The sequence below is a fragment of the Pelodiscus sinensis genome, chromosome 11, assembly GCF_052426305.1.
Source record: "Pelodiscus sinensis isolate ZL-2025 chromosome 11, ASM5242630v1, whole genome shotgun sequence".
In the NCBI taxonomy this organism is placed as follows: domain Eukaryota; kingdom Metazoa; phylum Chordata; order Testudines; family Trionychidae; genus Pelodiscus; species Pelodiscus sinensis.
In genome coordinates this window covers 37,913,424-37,922,500 of record NC_143062.1, presented here as the reverse complement: position 1 = coordinate 37,922,500, position 9,077 = coordinate 37,913,424, and the positions used below count along the sequence as shown (strand labels likewise).

Genomic DNA, 9,077 nt, shown 5'->3' with positions numbered 1-9,077 from the left:
AGATACCTTGTAATGAATTAGGGGTGAATTCTTCATTTGTGACACAACCTGAAACCAGGTCAAGATTGGCAATGCACAATGTAGATCAGTGGTCACCAGCCGGTCAACCTTTGTAGAGCCATACAATGCAGGGGATGTGCCCCTCCACACAGACAGTCACAACAGGATACACAATGAAACCACAACGAGGAGGTAGGATCTGAATTTGCAACACTGTACATGTATGCCAGACTCCTTTTTAATTCAATACCTGGACATGATAGAACAGGTTAAGGATTGTGCCAGCGCTTACATTTTACTTGGATTGGCTTGCCAGCGTGTGTTATAGCATGCGTTGTAACCTTCATGGTAATTAAACATTGTTTGTGTGTGTTTAATTATTATCACCATGACACGTACAGTTGTCGTTAGGATGTCCTGAAGCTGATATCCTGATTGTCAATCATCTAGTCCAATTATATAGAGGTATGCTCCTGAAGGTCGGTCTGCAAGGCATTGTCCAAAATGTCAGCCTTATTATTACAATTGATCTTAAAACAGTCCGCATGGCATTCTTGTAGCTGAATTTATCATCCTGTTTATGAAGTATTTTAGACTATTTTCTAAACAGAATGCATCTGAATGTTGAGCCGGCACCTTTGATTTGTGACTACTTTTGTCTACCTTTGACTTTTTTAAAATGTATTTAGAACAAAGCAGGTGGACTTGTTCAGTGATGGGTGATAAAATATGCACAGAAAATATGCATCAGTGAAATGCTGCTTAAGCAAGTCATCCCTTTGCACAGATGTCCCATGATTTACCTCACGCATCTTATTTGCTTTTGCTCACCACCCAACAGAGGGGAGGTGATGTATTTCACCGGTGTTTGCAAAGATGTTGCATGCTCAGCTGGGCTATGATGATGTATTCTACACATGTCCCTTCTGAAAAATTCGGAAGCATTTTCAGCGTTGATTTCCCCTAAGAGTTATTATCCCCCACACAGATCGGCAGTGCAGTGCCGCACTACCTGGATTTATGAGGTGACCTTGGAGACACAGGCAGTCCCAAATTGAAAACACTCGGCGCTAAACTTGAAAATATATATATTGGATTACTGAGCACCCACTACCATTGTATAAATCAGAATGAGATTATGCAAATAATAAATAACATTTATGGAACATTTCATGCAACACTAGAATTCCATCATGTGCTGGTCAAATGCATACCTCTCACGTCTACCTGATCTCGCCCCCCTCCAGGGCTCTTTATAAACTGAGCGCTTGAGTGACCACTCAGGAGAGATTTAAATGCTGCCCAACTGATTAGCAGAGCACTCATAGCCAGCAGCATATGTTTCTGCTGGTGGTGCATGTCTGCACATACCTCAGTGCACATAACAACATTTATTCCACACATGGATGGAAAAAATGAAAGGGAGCATTGCTTCCATCCAATCTCAAATATTGAGCTGATTTCAGTGGAAGCAGGACTGTGCCCCCCTTAAATCCACTGTGGGAGGCTCTTTACTTTGATTATATGAGTTTGAGTCTGTTTCTTTAAATGATTCTCACAGATGCTGAGCAATGACCACTTCCATCAAAGACTATGGAGGATGCTGGTATCAGGCAACTCTCTGAGGCTACATCTAGACTAGAGGGGTTTTGTGGGCTACCAAAAGTATCCCACAAAAACCCCACTACATCCAGGGAAGGCGTTTGCTCTTCCACTTTTTTTCGCAGAAAAGCAAATGAGCTCTTTCAAGGAGCCCTGTATACCTTGTTTCACGAGGCATAAAGGCTCCACCAAAAGAGGAGGCTTTTCTGCCATTTGGCCCCATCTAGACTGGGCCAAATGGCGGAAAAGCCTCTTCCGCAAAAGTGCTCGGAAAAAACTATGCAAATAGTGGAGCGTAATTTGTGGAGCTTTTTCTGATAAAGCCAGTAGTCTAGACCTATCCTCAGCATTGGGCCTATAGCAGAGATTGGGGAGAGGGGATGGACCCTGAGACAGTGTGATTCTTTCTTAGTGCTTGGGGACCTCACATGTGATAATATTTTCTCTCCCATACTACTTGTTATAACATCCCAGGCTATGTAGTCTGAGGATGCTGAGTCCCTGCAATTTGTTAGAGAAAGCTCCCTTGGTTTTTGTTTGGTCGTTTGGTTGGTTTTTGGCTTTTGTTTTTTGGCAGAAAACTAGTCAGATAGTTATTAGGAGCTTCATCCTCCTAGCTGTGTGGGGAAACTCAAGTGCTTTGTTTTTAAAGTCAGGAGCTGTTCCAATAAGGAGGTGCTGATAAATGGCAATGAAGCAATAGAATAGAAGCATGTGGTGCGCAGACTTAGGAACAGCAATAAATGCAAACCCAACCTGCACTAATGTTAATTGTCATTCGGTTGATATCAATGTGCAGTTTATTAAACCATAAAGCAAGGCAATGAGCACAGAAAGCTGCACTGAAGATAATTAAATATAATCACAGCTTCAGTTAATCCAGCAAAACCCAGGAGATGCACAGTTCAGGGTAAGCACCCTGTTTGCACTACAGACACTGCTGGAACAGTCATTAAGAGCATGCACTGAACTGAGATTGCAACTCACGTGTAAAGGCAGGTCCCACCTACAGCTTTAAACCCAAATTTCCATCTTTCTGGCTTGCAATAACTTTGAATCTCCAAGTAGCTGTGGGCTTATTTATTTGGTTTGGGGTAACAGCAAGTGCAGCAGATCTGACACAGTGGGACCCCAACACCAGTTCTCCAGGGATGGAGCAGGCTCTGGCATTAGGAAGGCAGGATAAAGGCTGTCCTGAAGGTAGGGTGCTGGAATGGCCTAGTGGATAGAGCATTTGCTTGGGGAATGCTATTTGATGGGTTTAAGTCCTGTCCCCCTCTTTGCTTACCCAGGCAGCCACAGGGGGCAACACCCCCTGTCCTGGCATTACAGCTGCTGGGTCCAGGGACCAAAGCCCAGTGGCTTTGGCCCTGGGTGGCCCAGCCCAGCCACAGGTCCCCTGCCTCGGGTTGAAGCCCATAGTCCTCAACCTCTGGCTTTGGATCCTCAGCCAAGGGGACTCAGGTGGGTTTAGATTTTGGTCTCCCATCCTGGGGTAATTAATTTTTGTTCCCAGAAGGGAGTTGTGGTGCAATAAAGTTTCAGAACTCCTGAGCTAGAGACTCTAATCAGGACTGAAATCTTCACGGTATCAGGTGACCTACTGACATAGGAAGAGAGAGAGGGTATTACTCCCAAGAGCTAAAGCTACATAGGAAAAAAAGGGGCTGGAGCAGTAGAGAGGGATACATTATATCTGCAGAACAATCACAGTGATGGAAAACGTATATGTCCTATGCTTCTTACATAAGAACATAACATAAGAACATAAGAACGGCCGTACTGGGTCAGACCAAAGGTCCTTCTAGCCCAGTATCCTGTCTACCGACAGTGGCCTGCACCAGGTGCCCCAGAGAGGGTGGACCAAAGACAATGATCAAGCGATTTGTCTCCTGCCATCTCTCTCCAGCCTCTGAAAAACAGAGGCCAAGGACACCATTTTATCCCCTGGCTAATAGCCTTTTATGGACCTAACCTCCATGAAATTATCTAGCTTCTCTTTAAACTCTATTATAATCCTAGCCTTCACAGCCTCCTCTGGCAAGGAGTTCCACAGGTTGACTACACGCTGTGTGAAGAAGAACTTTCTTTTATTCATTTTAAACCTGCTACCCATTAATTTCATTTGATGTCCTCTAGTTCTTCTATTTAGGGAACTAATAAATAACTTTTCTTTATCAGCTCTCTCCACACCACTCATGATTTTATAGACCTCTATCATATCCCCCCTCAGTCTCCTCTTTTCTAAACTGAAAAGTCCCAGTCGCTTTAACCTCTCCTCATATGGGACCCGCTCCAAATCCCTAATCATTTTAGTTGCCCTTTTCTGAACCCTTTCCAAGGCCAAAATATCTTTTTTGAGGTGAGGAGACCACAACTGTACACAGTATTCAAGATGTGGGCATACCATAGTTTTATACTGGGCAGTAAGATATTCTGGGTCTTATTTTCTATCCCTTTCCTAATAATTCCTAGCAACCTATTTGCCTTTTTGACCGCCGCTGCACACTGCATGGAAGTTTTCAGAGAACTGTCCACGATAACTCCAAGATCCCTTTCCTGATTTGTCGTAGCCAAATTAGCCCCCATCATACTGTACATATAGTTGGGGTTATTTTTCCCGATGTGCATTACTTTACACTTACCCACATTAAATTTCATTTGCCATTTTCCTGCCCCATCACTGAGTTTGGTGAGATCTTCTTGGAGTCCCTCACAGTCTGCTTCTGTCTTGACTATCCTAAACAGATTGGTATCATCCGCAAACTTTACTACCTCACTGCTTACCCCTTTCTCCAGATCATTTATGAATAAGTTGAAAAGGATTGGTCCCAGGACTGACCCTTGGAGTACACCACTAGTTACCCCTCTCCAATCTGAAAATTTACCATTTATTCCTACCCTTTGTTTCCTGTCTTTTAACCAGTTCGCAATCCAAGAAAGGACCTTCCCTCTTATCCCATGGCCATGTAATTTACACAAGAGCCTTTGGTGAGGGACCTTGTCAAAGGCTTTCTGAAAATCCAAGTATACTATATCTACTGCATCCCCCTTATCCGCATGCTTGTTAACCCCTTCAAAGAACTCTAATACATTAGTAAGACAGGATTTCCCTTTACAGAATCCATGTTGACTTTTGTCCAACGAATTATGTTTTTCTACATGCTTCACAATTTTATTCTTTACTATTGTTTCGACTAATTTGCCCGGTTCTTATCTGAGTTGATTTTATTTTGGGATTTTCTTAAGCATGCAACGAGGGATCAGATAGGGTGATGAAAAAGGCAGGAAAATAGGGATGAATTCACAGGAGGAAGAGAGTGGGAAGGACAAAGGAAGAGGACCAGGGAGTTTAAGATGAATGGAAAAGTGGAGAAGAAAAGCTGGTGAGAAGCAAAGTGGGCAAGGCATGTGAGGCAGGGAGCAGAGCAAATGGCCAAAGGTAAAATCAAAGGTCCACAATTGTAATTTAAGAAGTCAGAGTCTAATGACATCACCAACATTCAGAGGTGAAAAAGCAGAGGGAAGGGAGAACAGTAAGAGGGTTATTAGGGCTTCATCCTCGGACCCTTGTGAAGAGGATTCCTTCTAGCTCTTGAAATTTGCTTAGACTCCAAAAGTGACTGCTTATACTTCCACTAAGCCCAAAAAGTGGGCTTCATAGGCAAAGGGGGTTGAAAAATGTTTTGACATTTTTCCTTCCAAAACTCCCATTTATGTCAAACAAAGTGTTTCATTGAACTGTATTAGTTCTAAGAAAATGTCACTGGGATGGCTTCTTTGGTCCAGGGTGCAGTTTCACACAGACACACACAGAGAAGAATTAAGAGCTTGTCAGTTTGGGCTCTGAATCAATGAAAACAGGGACTTAAATGTGAGTCTCTCACTTCCCTGCTAAGTACCCCAAATCACATTGACTATTTCAGGGTGTTTTTTTTTCTCTCGCTTTCTCTTTTTCTCCATGAAAAATTTTGAAATGTCTCATTTTTGCTCCTATGTAGGAAAAGAACAGTTTGCAAAATGGAATTGTTGTTTTCTCATCAGTCCTATGCATAAGACCTGCTTCCCTGCATATGCTCTCACCATCATTAGGTCTTGGGAAGGGAGGGTAAGTCAGGGAGGGTATGTCTACACTACCCCCCCTAGTTCGAACTAGGGGGGGTAATGTAGTCATACAGAGTTGCAAATGATGCCCGGGATTTAAATTTCCCGGGCTTCATTGGCATAAAACCGGCCGGCGCCATTTTTAAATGTCAGCTAGGTCGGACCCCGTGCCGCGCGGCTACACGCGGCACGGACTAGCTAGTTCGGATTAGGCTTCCTAATCCGAACTAGCTGTACACCTCGTGGAACAAGGTGTACAGATAGTTCGGATTAGGAAGCCTAATCCGAACTAGCTAGTCCGTGCCGCGTGTAGCCACGCGGCACGGGGTCCGACCTAGCCGGAATTTAAAAATGGCGCCAGCCGGCTTTATGCAAATGAAGCCCGGGAAATTCAAATCCCAGGCTTCATTTGCAACTCCGTATGACTACATTACCCCCCCTAGTTCGAACTAGGGGGGTAGTGTACACATACCCGGAGGGAGAGGCAGTTGGCCTCATCCTCTACCCCAGGGATGGAAAAGCTCAGGCCTGGGGGCTGGATGCAGACCCTGGCTTGCCAGGATCTAGTCCCCAAGGATCAGGGATCCCCTGCCACTCCACTGTGGGGCTGGAGCACACAAACTCTTACTTGTGGGTGACCTGAAACTAGTTTTTCAGTGAACCCTGACCCAAAAAAGATTCCTTACCCCTGCTCTACCTCCTTTCACTAAATAGATGGCTGTTGGGCATTTCCTTTGGGTAAACTTTAAGGATTTTCAAGGTACATCTTCTCTGAGTTAAAGTAAATAGAGAAGGTTTTGGAGGGTTTTTTTTAATAGGGTGGAAACATAGACTTAGAAGAATTTGATTTTTTTTTAAATCCAATGATAATATCTAAGTTCATTTTTAAATATTTGAAAAGATTTTTTTTATCTGTTTACATGTTCACAGTTGTGCCTAACTGTATTTTAAGCATATTTAAAAATTTGTATTAAGATAACATTTAAGGGAAATTAAGAGTGTGTGTGTGCCCGGCAATCATTATTATAATGTCAGGTTGAGATTCCAAGAGTTAGCTTTACAACCATTGTAACACAAATTGGCAACATCACATTTCAAAATACACCAAGCAAAGTATAATAAGTTCTCAAACAACATTTTTCTTACTTTGCCTATCTATAAATTTTACTTGTTACGGAGGGAATGGGGAGAGAAAGAAAAAGAGTGTTGAAATTGACATTTACTGATGAATATCGAACTCTTCCAAGCCTAAGTTTAGGCCAGTGGATAAAGCATCAGCCTGGGGACCAGGAGCACATGCATCTAGTGCCACTGAGCTATGTGGCTTTGACTATATGTCTACAGTGAGAAACCAAACCCTGCTACAAGCCATTCTCAGAGCCTGGGTCTACAGATTCCAGCTTGCCCTGCCGTGCTAACTGGAGCTCTGTGGATGCTCTGGTCTGGCTCTTAAGCCTGTCCAGGGATGAGTTTCAGCGCTCTAAAGCCAGCCCAAGCCCCTACCGCTACCTGACTATTTTTCGCGAGCGCCGGAGTCTCTAGACCCAGGTTCTCCAGTTGGGTGTAGGGTTTTTTGGTTTTATTTTGGTTTTGGTTTTTTGCTCTGTAAACATACCCTAAACCACTTCCTCGCTCCGGTCCTCTTTCTCCGGTCCGCTTTGCCTGCGCGTTTACACTGTATGCTCTTTAGGGCAGCACACTGCCGAACGGGATCCGAATCTGGGAGGGGGTGTCTCCAGAGGTTACTGTCACGTCCGTCAGGATCAGGGAGCGGTGACCCCCTCGAAAGCAAAGGCGAGCGGACTGACTCTTGCCTGCAGCAAAGCTGTCACCCCTGCAGGGGGGTGTAATGGAACCACGGTCAGCGGGAGCCACGCGAACCTGCCCCCTGCAGAGAGCCGGCTGAAGGGGGATCCAGCCGGGGTCCCGGGCCCCCCACGCAGGGCTGGCGGACCGGGGTCCACGCCGGAGGCGCGGGTAGTTGGCACACACGCCTGGTCTTTCGTTCTCTCCTCCCCCACGGGCGGGCGGCCCCGGCTCAGGTTTGGGGGGTGGGGTTTGCGCGGCGCTCACAGGGCTCCCCAATCTCTGACGTTCAACGCCGCGGCCAAGGGCTGCTCGGTGTAAGAACAGCCCTGCGGGCTGCGCGGCAGAGCGGGGAGGCAGCGCTCGGGCAAAGGACGCCTCGGCTGCGCCGCTGCACAGAGCCCGCGTCTCCGCTGCAGCCGCCGCCGCTGATCGCCCGGCCGGGGGGCAGGGGGATCGGACCGCAGCTCGCAGCCTGCTCGAAGGTAAGCCCGGGCGGGGACTGGAGCGGGGCGCCGCGGATCGCCCAGGCTGCTGCTGGCGCGGAGAGAAGGCGGGGAGAAGTAGTGGGGGGGGGGGGGTCAGATGGACCGGACCTGCCGGGGGGGGAGGGGGGGAGAGCTGCCGGCTTGGCCCCTGCTGCCCCAGCCCGCTCCGGCTGCAAGCGAGGAACTAAGTTTGTTTGTTGTCGGACAGCCCTGCCCCCGCCCCCAGCCCGCCACCGCCGGGGCCAGGACTCGCCCTTGTGCAAAGGGCCCCAGTGCACCGGGCGTAGCAGCGCCCGCAGCAGCCGCTCCCCGGGCGGTCCCTGCGCTGGCGGAGGGTCCGGCGATTCGGAGACTTTGCCAAGGAGCAGGTTTGTTACGGGGGGGGGGGCGACGCGCAGAGAGGGGATCGGCCAGTGCTGGATCCTGCGGGACCCCGGCAGCGAGCACTGGGGAGGCAGCAGAACTCCAGGGGCTGAAGTTGCGTGGTGGCAAAGGGGCTTGGGAAAGAGACCCAGGGCATCGGCTCCCCTCCCTTCCCGGCTGATTCCCACCGCCCCAGCCAGACTGCTCCGTTCCACACGGAGGGCTCACCCGGAGAACTCCCGATTTCCCGCTCCGCTTTGCTAGACAGCGGCTATCTGGGCAGCCCCTTGGCCACCGAGCCCAGCCAGCGGCACCCGGGCGGGCTGGCTTCCGCGCCGCATCGTGCCTCCCCGCCAGGCGCTCGGCAGTGGGTCGCGGCGACGGAGCCGTTCGTGTGATTCAGCCCCGAAGGGAACCGCGTTCGCTCCTCCTGCGAACTTCAACCTGGGGGAGCGCTGGTCGCGGCTGCCCCCTTGGAGCCAAAGAACCAAGGGGCGCGAGATCCCTGCAGCATGGCGAAGCCCAGGCGCCTAGGAGAGGAGCCTGGTGCAAGGGGATGGCTCTCCTGTGCTTCGCAAGCCCCGACCGACACGCCTGACAGAGATCGATCAAGCCAGTGTCCTTGGGAGATGCTGGAGATGCTGAGTGCAGCTCGGCGAGGAAAGGACCAAGCCGAGCGTGTGTGCCGGGGGGTGGAGGGGCTTGCCGTGTCGC

At 48.6% G+C, this 9,077-nt stretch overlaps 1 protein-coding gene across 6 annotated transcripts in view; it reads left to right on the top strand.

Annotated features, from left to right (window-relative positions):
- The first annotated feature begins 7,797 nt into the window (after positions 1-7,797).
- Positions 7,798-9,077, top strand: part of LOC102454172 (contactin-4) — a 749,532-nt gene continuing 748,252 nt past the window's right edge. For 5 of the 6 annotated variants that reach the window (XM_075938684.2, XM_075938682.2, XM_075938681.2 and 2 more), the window contains exon 1: positions 7,799-7,997. The gene's annotated coding sequence lies outside the window, so the exon portion shown is untranslated. Of the gene's footprint in view, positions 7,998-9,077 lie in introns of all 6 variants that reach the window. The other variant, XM_075938683.2, reaches the window with a different exon arrangement.